General features: G+C 42.4%; 1 long non-coding RNA gene across 1 annotated transcript in view; it reads left to right on the top strand.

Moving 5' to 3' along the window:
- The window catches only part of LOC308471703, a 35,254-nt gene extending 22,994 nt beyond the window's left edge, over positions 1 to 12,260 (top strand). The window contains exon 3 of the long non-coding RNA XR_013983100.1: positions 11,901 to 12,260. This is a non-coding gene — a long non-coding RNA (uncharacterized lncRNA). The remainder of the gene's footprint in view (positions 1 to 11,900) is intronic.
- The last annotated feature ends 9,408 nt before the right edge of the window (positions 12,261 to 21,668 follow it).

The following is a 21,668-nucleotide window of genomic DNA, read 5'->3' as shown; positions in this document are numbered from 1 at the left end:
ACATGGGAGTTCTGCTTGCTTGCTTAGGCTCCTTAATTTATGGCATAACAGCATGTGGTAGATAAGAGAATTCCCATTAGGACTTCACAGAGCCCCTCTCCCAATTTTTCTCTGTATATTCCAAGTGAAGGTGGAGAGGGCAACGCTTTGATGAATAAGGCATATTTTCTCACTAGCTTCTTTCCTTAACTAGCTCAGGTTTTTGAAATAACATGGAATGACCACCGAAAACACTTCTTTGATAGTAGTGAGGAACTTAAGATAAAAAGCAGCTGGGCAGGAGGGTTCCTTTCCTTTTTTTTCTAAGACAAAAGGAAACAACTTTGAACTCAGTAGACAATGTAGTTTAAACCCAAACAGATGTGGCGTAATCTCCTTTTTTGATCCTCTTGTAGGTTTCCTTTTAAAATGCGTACATGTGCGTTGAAATGATGACTTTCAGATGTCTCAACGTAATTTGTCTCTGTTGGAGTATCACCTTGGTACATAGATCATATGTGCCGAATGCTTAAAGTCTTTGAACATGAACTGAAGGGAACCGAGTAGAATTTATGTTGGTCTTTTAGCTCCTTTTTGGTGACCATGTAACAGAAGCAGTATAATCACACTAATGCAGAAAGTTTGAACAATGACACCCACACCCATGTCAATAAATCCTTTACCTTAAGGCTTTCAGATGTAACTAAGCTAAACTGATCTAAGTTAGAAAATATGACGTTTGAGACCATGAAATGGTAGACTAATGTGCCATAAACACCCTAGCTTTTCTTGCTTGAATGACATTAGTTAACATGAGGTTTTCCTGTGTGCATGGCTATGCTCTTACAGCCCTAGCTACCCCAGTGAGATACCACAATTAGGAATCAACAATGGAACAGATTTCCTTTCAATAGCCATGCCAACGCACTTACATGATAAATGTGGCAATGACACCGTCCTTCTGCGTGTGCATAAATCTACTTCCAACTTCAAAGAGTTATAGATTCATGGCCTAACCACCTTCTGCAGGGGAGAATATAAAAGACTGGATATACAGAGGAAGTGGCAACAGAAATATGTGGTGCCCAGGTGTGAATAACAATTATAATATCAGAACTGCATGTCTGGGAATGATAAAGTGAAGGCGGAAGTATGAACCCAAACTGGTGGGAAGACTGCAATCAAATTCTCTCTTAATAATCCTAGCACTGATATAATACTGCCTTCAGGCCCAAAGAGATCCTTGCTTGAGTTCCAAATATGCTGAGGATCTTTCTTCTGACCTTGGCTTAGCTCCACCAAATTTTCTGTGCTGCAAAATGTGAGTTATGATCTTTAACACCTGTGGCTAAGATTTAGTTAACGCAAGTATAGGAGAATATGGGAGCCTTTAGAAAACGTCGTTTATATCTCTGAACATTCCTCTTTCTTGAAAAATTGCTGGTTCACTAGCTATTTCTCTGCTCCAAATCCATTCAGAGCACACCTAGTCAAAAATTTACATTCTCAGTATTTCAGTACTTGCTTGAAAATCTCTTATGCAAAAATACTGTCACCCTACAATTCTCCTTTCCCTTAATTTTTGACTTGCCATCTTTCTTAAGAAACATGTACTTGTTGAAGAACATCTCCCATGAAATCATTCCTTCAAAGACCAGTCTGGCAAGAAAAAGGACTATTTCAGTGTTTTTTGTTCTTTTTTTCCTTTAAAAAATGGCCAACCTAGATTTTGGTCACTAAACTTCTCAGTGCTCATGATGAACGATTCAGTTGACTGATTCACCACACACAAATTCAACCTGTGCTTGGGGAGAAAAGTTAATAGAGCATTCATGGAAGTGTGTGACTCAATAGCCAGTACGCAGCATTCTTATTTACATTTTTATCCCACCCTTCCTTCAAGGAGTCCATTGTTCTCCCCTCATCCATTTTATCATTACAACAAACTTGTTAAGTAGATTAGGTTTAGGGTGTGTGACTAGCCATGATGTCTATGCTCTGTCTCCACAGTTGGAGACAGCAATGTTTATGAATACCAGTTGCTGGAAACCAAAGGAGAGGAGACTGCTCTTGTGCTCAAATCCAGCTTCCCTGTTTCCCACAGGCATGTGGTTGGGCAGTGTGAGAACAGGATGTTGGACTACATGAGCCACTGGCCTGATCCAACAGGCTCTTCTTAATGTCCTTGTGTTCTAATAACTGGGCCCAAGGTTATCTTGTGATCTTCAGGGCTCAGGAGGGATTTGAACCCGGGTGCCCTGGTTCTGGACTGACATTCTGACCACTACACCACCTTGGCTCTCACTGAAGGTGGTAGCAGACTTCTAGGAAAACATAACATAGACTAAAACAAAAAACCAGCCAGGTTGTATTCTTGGGGTTTGTATTCTGCTGCATAACTTCTCTTTGTCTAAATGAAGCCAAAAGCAACATACTGAAGCTGGAGGAAAGATGAAGCTGACACATTTCTATAAATCACAGAAGTTGTACCTTGACAGAATTCTGTGATACTGTCCTATGTCGTTCTAGGGCAAATGTCTATTTCCAGCTGTCTGAGAATTCTACATTAATTTCCTAGATGGTGTGTGTGTCTGTGTGTGTTTTAATCCTGTGTATGGGTGGAGTTCTGAAATAAACCAGATATTTCCTGCTTTCTCTTACATGTCTAGGTCAAAACTTTAATATCTTTGCCAACATTGTCACTCCAAGCACAACAAACTGATGCTGAGATTTAAGGGGGGAAAACACACCCCAACCCCTCCAAAAAGAAAATCTCCAGATAATGCTTTCACATGATTCATTGTGAGATAAGAATGTAGAATCTAATAAAGTAAATACAGCCGTGCCCAAAAATGTGATTTAAACAGCTGTTGGCTTAGAAGGGGGGCTGAAAACCAAAGGCCGTTATTTCTCAGGATCTTGTGGTAGAAAGTTTTGCATTCATGAAACTTTAGAACATCTCTTCCACCCACCCAGTGAAGCTCAGCTGTAATTTCAAGTTTTCTACTCTTCAAGTTTTATTTAAGCAGCTATAGTTAATGTCCTTCAGATGTTAAGGAACAATACAAGATGTGCTGCTTATAACATGTCTTAGCATATTGCTAAACCAACCACTATGCTAAATATTCCTTAACATAGATTTCCTCCTACTCTGAGGAGGAATCTTACACATCCTGCCTATTTCCTTGGGCTAGGTAGTCTGTGTGCCCTGCCCTGTTTCCTGTAATCAGAATAGGTTGGCATCTTACCCATCACATGACTGAGGAGAGTGGTCTTATAATCAGGAGCTATATTTGCAATTTTCCAAGACATTTTGCCGATTTCTGCCCTGGATACTGCTTGCGGCTACAGTATTCCGGATATGTATGGGAAATTCCAGGCGTATGGCAATCCTACTTATAAACAGTGCATGTACAGAGAGCAGTGGGGTCTTTCCCATGGGCCCCACCACTATGTACAGTCAGTATAATGTATTGGGATGCCCCATCTTGGCCTTCAGGCTTGAACCATCTCCTGAACATGCTGCCTAGATACCACAACAATAGCATCCCATGTGGCCCCAGAAGTGATGGGGAGGAAGTTAAGGTCTACCTGTGTCTTTGTCTTCCTCTCCAGCAATGGAGCAAATGCACTTGCAGCTTTTTCAATGGTCTCTCGTCTCCTTCTGCCCCGTATACTGGACATCCTTAGGTGGGAACAGAGAGATGCAGAGAGGAAGCTATAATTTGTAGTAGCTGGCTGAGGCTACAGCATCCTTGAAATACCGTTCCTGTTGGGTGATCTCATCAGATACAGTACAAGCACCACCACACCTCGTGAAAGAGGGCTTATTCCTGTAATTCGTTCTATGTGTATATTTGTAAACAGATACAGCAAACTGTATGCCTGTTGCCTTTGTCCATGGAGTTTTCTTGGCAGAGATACTGGAGTGGCTTGCCGGTTCCTGCTCCAGGTGGATCACGTTTGGTCAAAACTCTCCACTATGTCCTGTCCATCTTGGGTGACCCTGCACGGCATAGCTCATAGCTTCTCTGAGTTATTCAAGCCCCTTTGCCACGGCAAGGCAGTGTTCCATGAAGGGGAGAGAAGACTCCCTGGAAAAGACCCTGATGTTGGGAAAGATGAAGGGCACAAGGAGAAGGGGACGACAGAGGACGAGATGGTTGGGCAGTGCTCTCGAAGCTACAAACGTGAGTCTGACCAAACTGCGGGAGGCAGTAGAAGACAGGAGTGCCTGGCGTGCTCTGGTCCATGGGGTCACGAAGAGTCGGACACGACTAAACGACTAAACAACAACAACAACAGCAAACTGTGTTAAGTCTCTGGTAGCATCTCTTACCACCCTCAAATTTTGATGACTCCTCAAATTTTGTTCTTCTCAGAGTGAGCTCGTTAACATTTGTAAAATTTTATTACTTATTTCCTAGCCAGAACATGGTTAGAAATCCTCCATAGAAGGGAAGAAAGCAGTTTCAGCATGTGAGTCTCATCACTCATGAGTATTTCTTATGCTCGCCCCAACAATTTCCTGATAATAATTGTTTCTACTAAAGTTCAGATATTTGGTTTCAATTAAGCTTCTATTGGTTCCAGCCAGATAATCTTCTCCATCACTCTGCATTCTGTGTGATGAAAGAAGTACACCGAATTGCACTTCATCAGCAGCTGAATGTTTAGTTTTAACAGAGCCCCAGGCTACACTATGGTTAATCTAAACATACACATTTTGGACGAGTCAAGTGCTTTATTGTAAGCAATGTGGAAGTGGATGTGTTTGCAGCTGTTCTTCCAAATGGGACCCCAAAGGTGGGCCTGGTGCGCTGCAGGTGTCTCACAGACATCTGCCAACAGTTATAGCTGTTGGAGTCAATGTTACATAAAGGCCTAAGTGGGTTTCATTTCTGGGTGATAACATTATAGCTGGCAGCTCAGTCTTGAAGAAAGATGAAATTCAGGTCATTGAAATAGATGTCCAAATGAAGATTCTCTGCCATTACGTCTTCTACTACTGGTCACTACTGCCTCATAGAATACTTAAGTGTTTTGTTGCTTCAAGAAAATAAAAAATGGTGGTGTTGTGGCTTCAGAAGACCATTTGTGGGTACATGGAGTCCACCTGGCCTATACAGTCTAATTTTAGAGAGCTCACAAGTTTCAGACAAGAGGCTTTCCAGGCCCTACCTGACCTTTTGCATGCAAAACTGAGCCACAACTCTTCCTCTGAGCATGGTGTGGATTCTTAAAAACTCCCAAGATATTAGTTATATTTTGCATAATACAGAGAAGAGACAAGAATTGTGCATTGAAAACCACCTGAATTAGTTACAAAAGCTGTGCATAGACCTGAATCAAATTTATTTCTGGCTAGCTTGTCACCCTAAACCTTGCCTGCTTCACTATAAAGAAAAGGAGAAGCAGCTACCTTTAATTTGGCACTGCCTTGAAACCTGGATAGCTTGTCCATTAAGAGCACAGGGTATTCATTGCTGCTCTGTTGATTTATATTGGGAAGGTGAGCATGGGAAGAAGATGTATGAGCAGTGTAAAAGTAAGCAATACTCTTTGGCAGTAAGACAAATACCTGTTGAAGTGTATGCATGAAAGAGTAAAGGTGCTTCTCGTGCACAAAAGAAATGTTTTTTAGTGAATGCACCACATCATCTTTCCATTCTTTTCAAGTGGATCAATATGTAACATCAAATGAGGTTTATTTCATGCAAGTAAATTTTTACACTCTTTGGTAACTAGGCTCTGTTGGACCTGAATAAGGCAATTTGAGCTCTTGGTAAGCCCATCTGCATGCAAGCTTGACAAACGCTAACCTTTATTAAATAGATACTCCTAAATTCAGGCTAACATAATTGAAACCAGTAGGAGAATTAAATTATAACTAACCTCATAAAAACGTGTCTTCAAGCAAGGCATGATGCTGAAGAAATTGTAAAATGAAACATGTTTCAAGGTACTCCGGCTACTGCAAGTCTCATTGTTATTTTAGAAATTTGTAGGTGCCAGCCTTCAACTGTAAAAGAATGACATCTTAGGGTGGTATCAATGCTAGTCTTATCCAGTTTTGGGAAACACTTGCCTGCGAGTGCTCCAATTGGAGAACAGCCTCTACTAAAGGTGCCATGTGCTTTGAAAACACTTGAACTCAGGACGCAAGGGAGAAACATGCTAAGAGGAAGGCACGCTTGGCAAATCCACACCGTGATCAACTCCTGCCCGGAAACCAATGTCTCCACTGTGGAAGGACATGTGGATCCAGAATTCGCCTCCACAGTCACTTAAGGACTCATTGTTAAAACTGTGTTTATGGAAGACAATCTTACTCAGCTACGAGTGATAGAAGAAGAAGAAGAAGAAGAAGAAGAAGAAGAAGAAGAAGAAGACCCAGTTTAAGTCAACAGACATGACTAACTATTCTAAGTAGGACTTAGCTGATCCTACACACAATAAACTGGCATAAAGCAAGATTGTGCAAGTAAAGTTATGCCAGATCCAAGTTCCATTAAACAGCAGGGCTACTGCTCGCTGAAAACCAGCCTTTAAAATAGTATTTGCGTTACTTCATCTTTTCTACTGGCTTAACGTATGTTGGGTTGCCCTGTCATGTGACTGAGCTGAATGATCTTGGAGTCCAGTCTGAGTCCTGCTTCTTTGCCACACTCCTGGAATGCTCTTTCCTCCAGGGCTCACACTGGCTTAAGAGCCACCAGGGTCAGCTCAGTCACCTGGGCCCTAGATGAACCAGGATGGAGGAGATACTCTGGCCTATCTCCAGCTGAGCATGGGTTGAGGGAATGAAGGCAGTGTAGCCCAGTTGCGCCAAGATCCTTTTGGCTCAGCTGAAGATCCACTGGTTCCTAACCTGCTCATCCTGGTGGATCTTGCTATTGGGTTGCTCCCTACCACCCTTAATTCTGTGACGGTTTAAAACGAAGCCTGGAACATCATGAATGTAACAGCTACTTGTTTCCCCACCTCAAAATGCCAAAATTTTAAGTCAGGTCATGAAATTAAGTTGTTGTTAAATGTCTTAGTCACCTTCCTCAAAACAACCCACGGCAACTTACAGAAATGTAAAAGATATGAAAGAAATGTAAACCTGATAAATGTACAGAAGTTAAAACCAAAACGTACACCACAATGAATCCATGTCATACTAAAAACATCCTGCATAAAAATGAGCAAAATCAAAACCAGCAGGATATGCAATTACCTAAAAGTAAATAAAAAACTAATGATCTGTAAAAACAGACCATCACATGCCATCAAATGCCTGAGTGCAGAGGCAAGTTTTAACCCGTTATCCGTGTCAAACAGGTCTCACTGGGTAGAGCATTCCATAGACACGAGGGCAACAGCTTAAAAGTCCCTCTCCCATGAAAATGTCCAGCACTGAAAAGACTAATCAGTTTGCAAAATCTAGGGCTGTAGGGGGAGAGTTTGTTGGCAGTGGAAGAGAAATTAAAGGATAGAAATACTGCATTTTAAATCCACTCTGGAGAAGAATCCAGAGTTACATGACGTATTAATTTATGCTTAAAAAAATTACAGACAAGTCCCCCTGGCCCCACTCATTGCTTTCTATTTCTTCTTAAAGTGTTTGGATTTGTAAATTGGAAATGAGTTCCCTTCCCAGACTAGATAATGTATTTTTCATAATTAAGATTCTAGTCTTGAGAATTCATGCAAAGAACAAGATATGAAGTTCCACATTACATGCTGTTTTATGTTCATTCAAAAACGTGATATTGAAATCTTCCAGAGGGTCTGGCTGTAATATGTAGAGGCAGACAACTAAACCAAGCATCTTAATTCCCATGAGATTTCAAAGTCTTCAAAGTCACGATGTAAGAAATAAAGGACCATTATTTTCCAGGGGCAGCTATTATTAGCAATCTTGCAGCCATTAAAACATTTCCTTAAAAAAATACACTGCATTATATAAACTGTTGCTTTAATAGTGTCCAGAATAATAATCTAGTGAGCAGTCCAAAGTTTTTGTTTACTTTTATGCAGATTAACTTCCATTATTTTTGCTATATATATATATATATATATATATATATATATATACACACACACACACACACACACACACCACACTATTTCTAAAAACCTAAAAAAATCTCCCAAAACTTTGAAAACTTCATTGGAACCAATCGACATGTCTTAAAATGTGCCAAGCTTTTTTTTTTAAGTGTCCTTCTTGATTGAATTGTGCAGTTTCATTTTTTACATTCATTGAGTGAAGTTCTACCACAGCCCAAAGGAAGGTTATAGTTCACAGCCATAGAAATATGTGCTGAAGCTTCCATAAATTTTTATGAGATTAGGATTCCCATCCACACTCTACTCATAACAACCATTTCTCACCCCTTTTCAAACTTCAACTCTCTTCAAAAGTAAACGTGGAAGTATTTATGGATACATATTCCAAAAGAAAATGGACGAAGCAATTTTTCCATCGTCTCTGTCGTGAGATGTGGAAAATCTTTTCAAATAGTTTCAGTTCGCCCTTTGATCACTTTTCCTTTTTTTTTTTTGAATGGCATGATGCCCGGTGTGTTTTATTTCGTTGATTTCCACCTGCTTTGCGTTAGCAACTGTTGAAAGCTGGAGCATGATTTTGATCGTGACTTGGGAGAGTTAGGAAGTTGATCCATCATACATGGATGGGTTCAGTCAGCAGATCAAACAATTCCTAGGCACATCACTTGTTGCTGAAAGTGAGTTCAATTCCCATAGATTTCTAGATGGATGGAGAAATGCAACAGTGTTCCCTTGTTGAAAGCAATACAGTGGCCCATTAGCAAATATATGTGTGGGTGGCTTCCGTGAACTGTTCTCCCTTTTCTCTCAAATCTCCTTTGTTTTTCTAACTCATGGGGGCAGTAAGCTTACCTCAGACGCAGCCTGGAATATTCCCTGAGGGTTGCCTTGGGAGACGGGCACCTTTGTAAAAATAACAGGTGTATCTAGATAGTTTTGGTCTTGGTATCTTCAAAGGGAAACCTGCAAAGCAGAGAGGGAAAATGGCAAATCCTGACTGCTGTTAATTGTTCTCCTTCAATAAAAAAGCATGGCTTGTCTATAGATTCCGTCTAGTATCTCTTTCCAAATTAGGGGCTGGCCCTCTGTGCTTTATTATCTGATGTAGATAAAGCCGCCCGTATCTCCAACTTCAAAGAAGAAACCTTTGGCACTGTCCATTTCAATTAATCACGAGAGAAAAGAGTTTTTAAGTAACTGGAAACATTTATTCTAATGTATGAGAAGATTTCTTACAACTAAGCATTTCTTTTCAAAATGCAAGGCAAGCATAAGTGCTTAGCAAAAAGACTTTCTTATCTTTATACACTTTCATTCTCGCTAATCAGCAGTAACAAAGACGTGGTTAATTTTAGAAGATTTATATTTGATGTCCCCCTCTCTCTGTGCCATCCTTCATTTGCTTTTCTTTCTTTTTTCTTTTTTGGTTAAGAAGAAGGAAAAATAAATAAAGGTAGAAAACTACAGGATACAAAACAGGAAAGTAAAAACCCCAGAATTATTGTGTGTAGAGTATGCTCACAGAACTATGCAGCGGTGTATGGGATGTTAGAGGAGGGGTAGTACCTCTTTTGTCCCCATCCCAGCTCTCACCTGTGACTCCTAGTGGCCACACCCCAATGAAATCAGATGAGGATAGCCAATGGGTCTCAAACCCTCAGTGAGTTAAGGAGTTCCCCCGCAGGTGAAGACAGGCTCCCGCAGATTGAGCAGATGAGAGAAATTGTGGTTCCATTGGTTAAGAAGGCTGTTTCTGCACTTGCTGTAGAGGGAAGTGAAGGGCAGAGGGCAGAGGGAAGTGAAGGGGCTCATCAGCCTGGGAAGGTAGTCCTTCTAGGACAGGGGTCAGCAAACTTTTTCAGCAGGGGCCAGTCCACTGTCCCTCAGACCTTGTGGGAGGCCAGACTACAGTGGTACCTCGGGTTAAGTACTTAATTCGTTCCGGAGGTCCGTTCTTAACCTGAAACTGTTCTTAACCTGAAGCACCACTTTAGCTAATGGGGCCTCCTGCTGCTGCCACACCGCCGGAGCACAATTTCTGTTCTCATCCTGAAGCAAAGTTCTTAACCTGAAGCACTATTTCTGGGTTAGCGGAGTCTGTAACCTGAAGCGTATGTAACCTGAAGCGTATGTAACCTGAGGTACCACTGTATATATATATTTTTTGGGGGGGGGGAATGAATGAATTCCTATGCCCCACAAATAACCCACAAAGATGCATTTTAAATAAAAGGACACATTCTACTCATGTAAAAACACCAGGCAGGCCCCACAAATAAACCAGAGATGCATTTTAAATAAAAGGAGAAAGAAAACTGTGATCCTAAACCGCCACTGCTTTGTGGGATATCTGCGGGAGAAGGAAAGGCTAGTGGAAAGCTGATTTAGATAAGAAAAAGTGAGTTAAGTATGCTTCCCCAGCACCTCTGTTCCAATGCTGTTCAGAAAGCCCCCCCCCCCCCGAAAGGCTACTTTGAAATAAATATTAAAACATGGTGAAGGGATCAAATCCCAAGTATTGATCATAGCAATCCCACATCATTAAGAGAGGCCTGTTTTCTCAAACTCCTAATGCCATTGCTTTTAGGGCAAGTTTACACATTACCCAGTAAAATGTTAGCTGCTGGAAAATGACACCAAGTGGTTCAGATGGGAGGGCAATAGACACTTTTCATGTTTATCCTTCCAATTGTGTGCAGTCTCTCCATGCCAGAAACATGATGCCCCAGTGCTGTCATGGAGACTCTTCATGGAGACTTCTTTTTTTGGGTAGACTCTCTTTGCCAACACTAGCCACCTCAAGAATGTATGGCTCGGGCATGAAAAATTGGCACAAGATTTAGGAGATTACCGAAGATCACTGGCATGCTTTTTCATGTGCTAAAAATGATAGGATTCCTTTCAGATTGTCGTAGACTAGTATTAGATCAGTCTATGGTGGAAAGCTAAAAGTTCCATGTAACATTATACACCACTGACAGGCTTTACTGTTTGCTAAAGTTTCCTGAACCTCTGTACTGCTGCTGTTTTCCCCATTTAGAGAGTGATATACATGAAAATGCTTATTCCAGAAGTGGTAGGACATTTATTTTTTTGTCACTAAGGTATTGAAATTAAATTAGAACAGAGGAGAAATGGTCATTGGCCCGTTAAAGAAGGACCACATACACATGGCTAGAAGATTAGTTAACAACTGGTTTGGCTGCATTACGCATTAGAGACAGAATGCCATCATTTCACTCCCGAGCAATGATACTTTTTCCAGATTGTCAGAGGGGCAGAGGTGTTCTGGGGAAATTGCTTTCTTCACAATGCAACTAGTATCTATGTGAGACACATTCCATTCTTTTGCCATATATGTGCAAGCAGATATCTTTCTGGGCTGAGAAGTATAGTGTGACAATTTTAAATTGCTTTAATTAAATAACTTCCATCATTATGATGAGCAAAAGAAAAGCAAAAAATATCCAATTTAATGTTGTTTAATTTCAAAGCAGTTAAAAAACCCTCCAAACAGTAAGAACTTGAAATCTAATCCGTTACTTTTCAGGCATCAGTCCCTGAAAATATACGCTTAAGATTCAACTATCATGATATATTTGCTTGGCATGAGAAGGTGCTTGGATAGGGAACCAGAAATTATGGGGGTCCCTGAATGACATCCACAAGCCCCACCCACTGACTCCTTCCAATTTTAGCTAAATTATACCCCTCCCTAGTATGCTTCTAAAAATAGTAATTAAGGAGGCTGGAACAAGAGGAAGACAGACCCTCCAAGTGTCCCTATTTTCCAGGGACGTCCCTGATTTAGAGAAGCCATCCTGGTTTCTGATTTGATCCTGGAATGTCCCATTTTTCCTTAGGATGTCCCTAATCATGGTTTGTTGAGTGATTAGCATCATGGACTGAAGAAGATTGCTGTGAAACCTGGATAATATCTGAAGAACAGGTCTCATCTATTTGGCTCCAATTGATCATTTGGCTTTGCGCTTCCAGCTAATGACCACTTGAAGAACGCTTTCTGGTAACCACTCCTACATTTATTGCTTTGTGCTTCCAGTGAACGACTATTTGTTCCAGCTGTGTTATGACATATTTATCATGTACATAACCAGTACAGCAACGAGAGAGACACTGGTGTTAGAATTCCTGCTCCGTGATTGCAGTCATAGGATTGTTGTCTATCACATGGCGGTGTATGTTTTGACTCCATAGAGTGGGAAGTGACGGAGACAGGATGTTTGTGTTTCTGTATTCCATGAAGTGGGACTATTGTCCTTTGTTCTTTTTCTCTTTGCTGTCTGATGCTAGAGAGAGAGAGGGGGAGCCATGTTTATATGTAAATAAGGTAGATTAGCCAAAATGCTGAGTTGCTGAGGTCTGTTACGCAAACTGCAAACACTCTGCGGATCCCTAAGTGTGCCGGTGTCTATTGCCATCAGTTGCTGTGATGTTCGGCTGAAAAAAGCTTTTGAAGCTCCCGAATGAACGACCAGGAGGGAGAGAACATGCCAGTCGGGCATGTATCTCTACCAGGGTCCTACTCGAGTGTAGGACGAGCCCCTGACAACTGGTACATTCTATGTTCCTGAGTATCTCCAGGCTTGGTTATGCACATTGCACTTTAGTTTGCTCATTGTCTAGTTGGTTTATGAGGGTATATATTTATTCCAGTAAAATTGTTCTTTGTATTCATAAGCCAGTTCTGGTGTTGTTGGTTTGTTGTTCAATTATCATTCTAACACCTGATATTTTTGTGTATACGTTGTAGACATGACTGTTCATAAGCACAATCTCTCGAATTGTAGAGCTAGCTCAGCTCCTTGGTTTTCTGAGAGCCAGGAACTGCAAGGTGAAAGTGGTGCCAATGAGGTCAAAAGCTGATGAATGAAGCCAAGAATCAGAGCCAAAGACACCAAAAACACACCAAGGCCCAGAAGATTCTGCTCAGGGGGAAGCCTTTTATAGTCTGTTCTGTCTAGCAGGGCCCTGTCACCAGCCTGAATGGGCAGGGCAAGTTCAGAGCATGAAAATCCTTCATTGCCCTAGAAGATACTCCAAACTGCAGTTGTGATGATTCATTGCAGCTACATAAAGAGCTAAAGGTTCCTATTCTAGCTCACATGTGGGGGTTTTCTGACACAGAAGGAGTAGTTGGTAAAGTTGCTTTCCTCCTGCAGGAAAAGCAGATTCTGGACCAGATAAATGCCAGCAGAAACGAAGAATGGGTGTGTCTGTACTTAATTTTTGGTGCACATTCCATTTGTTTCAAAGTACGTCTGACATCAGGTTTCTGGCAATCCACACTATTTTTAAAGGGGGAAATATATATGTTGACCCAGATTTATTTTGCAGCAAATCTTCATGATATGAGGTTTTCTGAAAGCCTTGTATAACCTGTGTTGAATATGACGAAATAACCTCCACTGGTTCTATTAAATTGACTTCAATAGTATATTAAGCCCAGTGCTCAGGGGCATAGGAAGGGTGTGGGGGGGATGGGGTGGGCCGCCCCAGGTGTTATCCTGAAGGGGTGTGACATTCGGCGACACCCCCCACGACTCCCCCAAACCCAGTGAGTGGCAAAGCGGCAAAGCAGCTGCTACGGCTCTCCGTCTTTCCCTGGTTTGCTGTAGGCTTGGGGTGCCAGAAGACCCAGCTCCACCACTGCCAGTGTTTACATGTTGAAACGATATGTGGCATGGCACCATTTGCCTTTTCCATTGATGTTTACTGTCCGCCCCCCTTCCATCCTAGTTAAAGCACAGACAAGAGGAGAAGAGTTAACTCCCATAATCTGCTGCAACATCAGAAAGTCAGATACATGATGGCCGTATTCCAGTAGAATATGTATTAGTTTTAAAATCATGGGGAACATTAGCTCTGCCATAGACCATAATGGCTACTGAGGAACTCCTTCAACCAACCCTGTGCCAGCTAATGAGTCTGAAAGTCTACGGAGGATGCATCAGAAAGAGTCTTGTGGTACAGCAGGACACAACTCATTTGATGTAATATTATCTTTAACAGACGCTGGGTAGTTAAATATAGAACCAGTGGAGAAACTGATTCATTCTTTTCAGCCATCGTCTGATTTACTTCGCAAGCCATCCCTTGCCAGAGACTCCCTTGCCAGTGAGGTGTGGCCACAAACTCTGAGAAGCTTAAAGCAATATATTTAGATTTTTACATCAGGCATAATAGAAAGCTAAATTAGTTAGTGAGTTGAAAGTCAAAGACCAAAAGTACAGATACAGTGCATGAATTTGATTAACCAATTAGCCCCCTTCGAAGAGTTTCTTTGTAAAAGAAACCCTTTGGCTTATTCATCCTGATAAAATGTAATCTGGGAAAAGATTTGAGGCAAAGAACTACTTGATTAATAGTTACTCAGATGACAATTAGGAACATGAATATAGGTGGTCAGGCCTCAAACATTCTTCTGCATTGAATATTAAAGTAAGCTGCTGAGTTTGCTGTATCTAGGTCAGCTCACCATGTGTTTCCTGATTTGGATCAACGTCCTGAACAGCTGTAAGATTGCAGGTCTTCAGTTTTTAAGTATTGGGTATTTCTTGAGACCGATCCAACTGACTGATGAAACTCACTGCCACAGGACATGAGACTGCACAATGTAATTATTAAAATTGTTTACAAAATGAAGGATTGCTCATCTGAGTTGCCTGTATCGGGGCCAAACTAGATGTGATGGTGTGGAGATGTCTTTTCATTTTCCAAGTAAGTTTAGGTTTACTGAATTTATGACTTGCTTCCCACAACAGAAAGAACTGAAGCAACTTGAAACATTAATAAAATGCAGACATAAAAACAGGGGCACCAACTTTAGGGGGCTCTGGGTGCCCGAGCATCCACAAAAAAATGTTATGGATGCTCAGCACCCACGCCACAGGGCCCCCAATGCAACTTCCGTTGCCTTGCAAAGCACTGGAAGTCATGTCCAAGGCCTTGCGAGATGCTTCATGTCCAAGGCCTTGCGAGAAGTCATGTCCAAGTCCTCAGAGATGCTTTTGGAAGTCTTGCAAGGTCTTGATCTTGACTTGCGGTGCCACTGGAAGTCAGGTGCCGAGGACGGGGGCACACATGTGATGTCATGATGTCATGTCACGCACACTGGGAACCCAACACCTGGGGCCCAAGTCAGCTCCCCTGTATAAAAATGCATTAAAACATTAAAAACATAGATTAACAATTGCAATATTGGTATCAGGGTACTGGGCAGACCTCTCTGAGGAACGCATTCCATAGATGAAGGGTTACTACAGAAAAGGCCCGTTCTTTCTTGTGCATGTATGCATATGTGTTCCAGTCCAGACAGGGAGTGTGGCACAGAATTAAGGTATTGTGGTTGAGGTGACCTCAGATGATATGAAAGCGCAGTCTGCAATGTTTGATCTTCAATAGCTTATTCACACATGCATATAATGGTTTCAAATTGCTGTTACCGAGTGAAAACATTCTGCTGTATAAGCTTCTACACCAATATAATCAGTAACAGCTACTATTACATTGTTGAGAAGGCATATATAACTCAAATTAAGCATTTCCTAATCATGCCCCTGATCTAAAAGCCCTTAACCTTAATTCCAGATGTGTGCAAGCTGATCGTGATTACTCAGTGGCATGGAAAATATGCATGTGAGCTATTATAATTTCTTATTTCTGGGGCTAAGCCGTAGTATTGCATGCCATTCAATACTTAATTCGTTTAAATCCTGCCTTTCCTCCAAGGTGCTCAAGGAAGCATTCCTCTGTTCCCTGATTTTTTTACTTATTCCCTGGAATCAAGTGCCATATCTAATGCAGGTGACACCTCTGTTTTGGCCATCGAGAGCAATGGAGTCCCTGCAGCGAGCGTATCCTTCCATAATTAAAACAAGCACTGGGAAGTTCAAGGTCAAGCCCTCTCATGGTTACAGGAATACCTCTTAAAACACATTGGTGAACCTCCAGTCCACAGGAACTATTTGACCCCAACACGTGTTCCAATTTGGCCCATGAAGTCGTTTCCCCAAACCATGCCCTCCTCCCTTGCCACTGATGTCGTATGTGATGTTGGCTGTTGGGCCAGCAAATGTGCTGCTGAAAGTGAACTCCCAGTTGTTCTTCAAAAGCAGTGCTTTCTGACGGTGCTGATCTGCAGACTGGTGCTAACAGCAACCTCCACTGAGATCAGCTGCACTAGAGAGTTTCCCATTGGGAACTTCCTAGTGAGGCCGAAGGGGCTTGATGTTAGCGTGAATTGGTTGATCGTTACAGTCAGTGAGCCCCTTTGAAGGTATGCTCCATTGACAGTGCACATTCAAAGGCGCTCACGGCAAGCTCTGCTTTGCCCACTTGCAGGAAAAGTGTTTGAATGCGAACCGTACCCACAAGCAAAACTCCAAAGGGACTCAGCTGGATCATACATACATTGTTGTTGTTGTTTAGTCGTTTAGTCGTGTCCGACTCTTCGTGACCCCATGGACCAGAGCACGCCAGGCACTGCTGTCTTCCACTGCCTCCCGCAGTTTGGTCAGGCTCATGTTTGTAGCTTCGAGAACACTGTCCAACCATCTCGTCCTTTGTCGTCCCCTTCTCCTTGTGCCCTCCATCTTTCCCAACATCAGGGTCTTTTCCAGGGAGTCTTCTCTTCTCATGAGGTGGCCAAAGTATTGGAGCCTCAGCTTCAGGATCTGTCCTTCCAGTGAGCACTCAGGGCTGATTTCCTTAAGAATGGATGCGTTTGATCTTCTTGCAGTCCATGGGACTCTCAAGAGTCTCCTACAGCACCATAATTCAAAAGCATCAATTCTTCGGCGATCAGCCTTCTTGATGGTCCAGCTCTCACTTCCATACATCACTACTGGGAAAACCATGGCTTTAACTATACGGACCTTTGTTGGCAAGGTGATGTCTCTGCTTTTTAAGAAGCTGTCTAGGTTTGCCATCGCCTTTCTCCCAAGGAGCAGGTGTCTTTTAATTTTGTGACTGCTGTCACCATCTGCAGTGATCAGGGAGCCCAAAAAAGTAAAATCTCTCACTGCCTCAATTTCTTCCCCTTCTGTTTGCCAGGAGGTGATGGGAGGGACCAGTGGCCATGATCTTCGTTTTTTTGATGTTGAGCTTCAGACCATATTTTGCGCTCTCCTCTTTCACCCTCATTAAAAGGTTCTTTAAAAGAACATACATACACTTACTTTTCTGTCTTGCTGTTTTGTAATGCATTAGAATAGGCGCCTGCAACACATTGTAGACTGGGGAAAACACACCACCTTCAGGTAAACGACTCTATATTTTTCTTGAAATATAAAGAGGAAAAAGGCAGACGAAAGTGTCAAAGACAGTGTAAGATTGTGTAATGGGGATTAATTATACATGCACATTTTTTATCTTATCAGGTTTATTGTTGCAATTTTTAATTAAAATTTAATTAATTATGAAACTTTGACATAAGATCTTAGGATCATATCAGAGGACCCGGTGTGGTGGGTGGTAACTGGGCAGACCCACTCTTAAATCCCCACTGAGCCATGAAGTTTGCTGCCTTACCTTGGGCTAGTCTCAGAACCTAACCTACCTCACAGAGCTGTTGTAGGAATGAAGTGGGGGAGGAGAGCCACATATATGGCCACAAATTCCTTGAGGTTAAAGTTTGAGTGTAATAAATGATAATAGGGCAACAGGAAACACAAGGCTGAATGACTTTTGATGAACACTGCGATACCAACCAAGACTGGGACAATTAGGAGCCCAAACTCCATAGTCATGACACTAGCATTAAAATTGCTTTCTAAATACTGTATTAAAACAAATGGCAGAAACTTATTTTCCTCAGAAATATTTACTGAGTCTTTTCATGTCTGCACAGATGCGAGGATCGGATAACTGAACACTATGACACTTCCTTCCAAGTAGGACTAGACTACGTAATAGTTATTAACCGTGTAATCCTACACAGGTCTGTTCAGATGAAAGTCCTGTTGACTTCAGTGAGGCTTACTCCAGGAAAATAAATATTTCACTGCAGCTAGGAATGAATGAAAACAAAGATTGCCATGTGCACCACAGTTTGGTTTAGAAACCTTTTAAGTTTAATGTTTATTATACAGTGGTACCTCAGTTTTCAAATGTCTCTGTTGATGAACATTCCGGTTTTCGAACACTGTAAACCCGGAAGTAAGTGCTTTGGTTTTCAAACAGGCCTCAGAAGTCGAACATGCCACGCGTATTCCGTTTTCCGTATTGAGTTTTTGGTTTTTGAATGTTTCAGAACTTGAACGGTCTTCCGGAACGGATTATGTTCGAAAACCGAGGTACCACTGTACTTTTAAAATTATATCTTATATAGTTTATATTATGTTCCCAGATAATTTAACTGTGCTTATTTAATGTCACTGGTTTTAATTAAGGAACTGTTTAGGCACTTTTATTCTGTAAACTGCTTTTAACTCAGAAAAGCACTGGCAATCATGTGCAAGTCTTCTGTTCCCATGTATGGGATTTAAAAAAATATTTATATTTTATTTAGAATTAGAAGCATTTGCTAATTTTCTCTGATAAGTCCCCTCCTGCCACTGGTATTCTTCCTCGCTGGTCCCCTCCTCTGGGTGTAGATTCAGTGCAGGCCTTGCACAAGTCTTGCACATACATACAGTGGTACCTCAGGTTAAGTACTTAATTCGTTCCGGAGGTCCGTTCTTAACCTGAAACTATTCTTAACCTGAAGCACCACGTTAGCTAATGAGGCTTCCTGCTGCTGCCGTGCAGCTGGAGCACAATTTCTGTTTTCATCCTGAAGCAAAGTTCTTAACCTGAAACACTATTTCTGGGTTAGCGGAGTCTGTAACCGGAAGCGTATGTAACCGGAAGCGTATGGAACCTGAGGTACCACTGTACATACATACATACTTTCGAACACAAGGCATGGACTGGAATGTGTCCACCAATAAGAAATGCGTGCACCTAAGAGGTGGTTGTGGCAGATCTTTGAGTGCCTCCTGCTCAAGTGAAATGCCAGGGAAACATTCACCAGTTTTTAGATTGAGGAATGCCTGCGATTTCTAGTGGCGCAATTCTAGTCACAGCAGCAAAAGGCTACCTTAATTTGATTGAAAAACTAAGCACCGTTTGGCCACTGGAGGGCAGCAACAGCCAATACAAGAAGAGCAACATTTCAACCCCCCCCTTTTTAAAAAACACCCTCTCTCCACACTCCTATAAAACGAACTGCTCATGCCAAGCTACTGCAAATATCTCCTCCCTTTGCAGATTAAATTGAATCTGCCTTGCCTTGCATAATTTGGAAATTCAAAAGACCAATTTCTGAGTGTAATTGAAAAGCACATTTCAGGATTATTCGCTGAATCAATAGTTCCAGCTAGAGTTCATATTAATCTATATACTGTTCAACAAGATAACAAGGGGATAGTTATATTTACTCAACATTTCAACAGTTCTGTTGAAAGAAAATAGTGGTATCGTGTGCATGCATGCACGCACGTATGTGCAGGTGCATATTAAAATTATATGAATGGAATATACCCTACTTTAAAGGAAATTAGCATCTTTATTCTGGATGGGCGGGCGGGCTGCTGAGCGCCTGCTGTGCTGAGACAAACTTTTAATGCTTAATTAGCAAGTCATTCAGTTACCATGTCTGGGTAGGGGGGCAAGGGTGCCCGAGGGTGTGGAATGCTGAGTTTAATCATGTGACGCCCACATCCAATTACTGGCTTTGGTAAAAATCAGTTCTTTCCCACTTAGCCTGAGCTGACTGGGGTTAAATGAGATCAAAATGACAAATCACTTGGCACACTCAGATCTCTTAGTTACTGGGGCAAAATATAACCCAACTTTAACATAAGCACAGAAAGGGGTTGAGCTGGTCTGCGACTGACCAGGAAAGGGATCTTGGGGTTGTGTTTGGGGTAGCTTGAGGAAAACGCTCACCCAGACTGTCCAAGCTGTGGATTTAAGGGAAATAAACTCACAATCCTGAGGGGGAGTTGGCACCCCTCTGACCGCAGGCCCTGCCCATGGACTTCCCAAAGGCATCTGGTCAGCCACTATAGGAAACATGATGAGAAGACAATATATCCTTTGGTCTGATCCAGCAGGGGCTGCCCTTAGTTTCTTAGGATAAGTCACAGAAGGCAAAATGAAGCATTAACATTCCCTTTGCACCAACTCCTGTGTCTGGTCTCTTAGGTGGGGTTAGGTTCAGAGTTGAGTTGCCAAAGGCCAGAAACTTTTCAGTAAATTTTGGAATGACGCTTGGTTGTGGGGGTTTTTTTATGCTGGTTACCCCCCCCCCCGGGACGCTGGTGGCATTGTGGGTTAAACCACAGAACCTAGGGCTTGCCGATCAGAAGGTTGGCGGTTAAAATCCCCATGACGGACGGGGTGAGCTCCTGTTGCTCAGTCCCTGCTCCTGCCAACCTAGCAGTTCGAAAGCACATCAAAAGTGCAAGTAGATAAATAGGTACCGCTCCGGCGGGAAGGTAAACGGCATTTCCATGCACAGCTCTAGTTCTCCAGAAGCGGCTTAGTCATGCTGGCCACATGACCCGGAAGCTGTACGCTGGCTCCCGCGGCCAATAAAGTGAGATGAGCGCCGCAACCCCAGAGTCGGCCACAACTGGACCCAATGGTCAGGGTCCCTTTACCTATTACCCCCCCCCCAGCAACCCCATACCCCAGTAAGGTAAAAAAAAGAAGAAGTTATGCAGCATTTATGCATGTTTTGAATGCATATAATAAAGCACCTTCTCCATTTTCCTAGGATAAGAAAGGCAGGCATGTAACCCCTACCACTTCCAGCAATCTGTTCCTATAGCGGGAACTATGGTACCTGGGCTAAAATGAGGGCAGGGAATGCCAGTGCCCTAAACTGTGTGCCTGCGAGGCCCTATATTTCCTGAAGGCGGGAATCAGTGGGTAATATATCAGAACATTAAAAAGGGAGCTAGGATTTATTCAGCAGGTAGAGGAAAAAAGAGAAGGGGGCCGTCTTTCAGTCCAGTCTCTTCAGCAACACTGTCTTGGGATGGGCTGCTGCTGCCACAGTGGGCCTCAGCCTGACTGTGGAGCTGCTGCTGGATGAACACTGTGTGAGGGGAAAGAGAAAGCTGCTGCAGTTCTCCTTTTTACTCCCTCAGCCTCTTTCATCTCTCAACGCTCCCTCTCCGAGGAGCAAAATCTGCTTTGTGCTTATTCAGAAGCATGTTGTTACACTTTCGGTTTTTGCTCATTAGCATGTAGGTGTCTATGTGTGGCAACACTGAGGGGAACTTGAACTCTTCCTCCACCCTGAATGGAAATGGCCTTTCCTGTGTGGAATTTGCCTCTGAATCTCTCCATCTGGTTCCCCCAGAGCTCTCTCACATTTGCCTCAGCCCCTTCCAGAAGCTCTTCTGAGGAAAAAAACCTTCAGTCTCCTAGAGCAGTTCTCAAGCCCCCCACCCTTGCAAAAGCTGTCCCCCAATGCATATTTCCAAAAATGCATGTTTAGGTATGATTTTAAATTAATGGTGTAGTGTTTTTTGGGGGGTGGATTGAACTAAAATATTCAGAGTTCCTGCCAACCTAGCAGTTCGAAAGCATGTCAAAGTGCTAGTAGATAAATAGGTACC

The sequence above is a fragment of the Podarcis pityusensis genome, assembly GCF_964106645.2.
Source record: "Podarcis pityusensis genome assembly, chromosome: 2".
Classification (NCBI taxonomy): domain Eukaryota; kingdom Metazoa; phylum Chordata; class Lepidosauria; order Squamata; family Lacertidae; genus Podarcis; species Podarcis pityusensis.
This window is presented reverse-complemented; position numbering and strand designations above follow the sequence as displayed.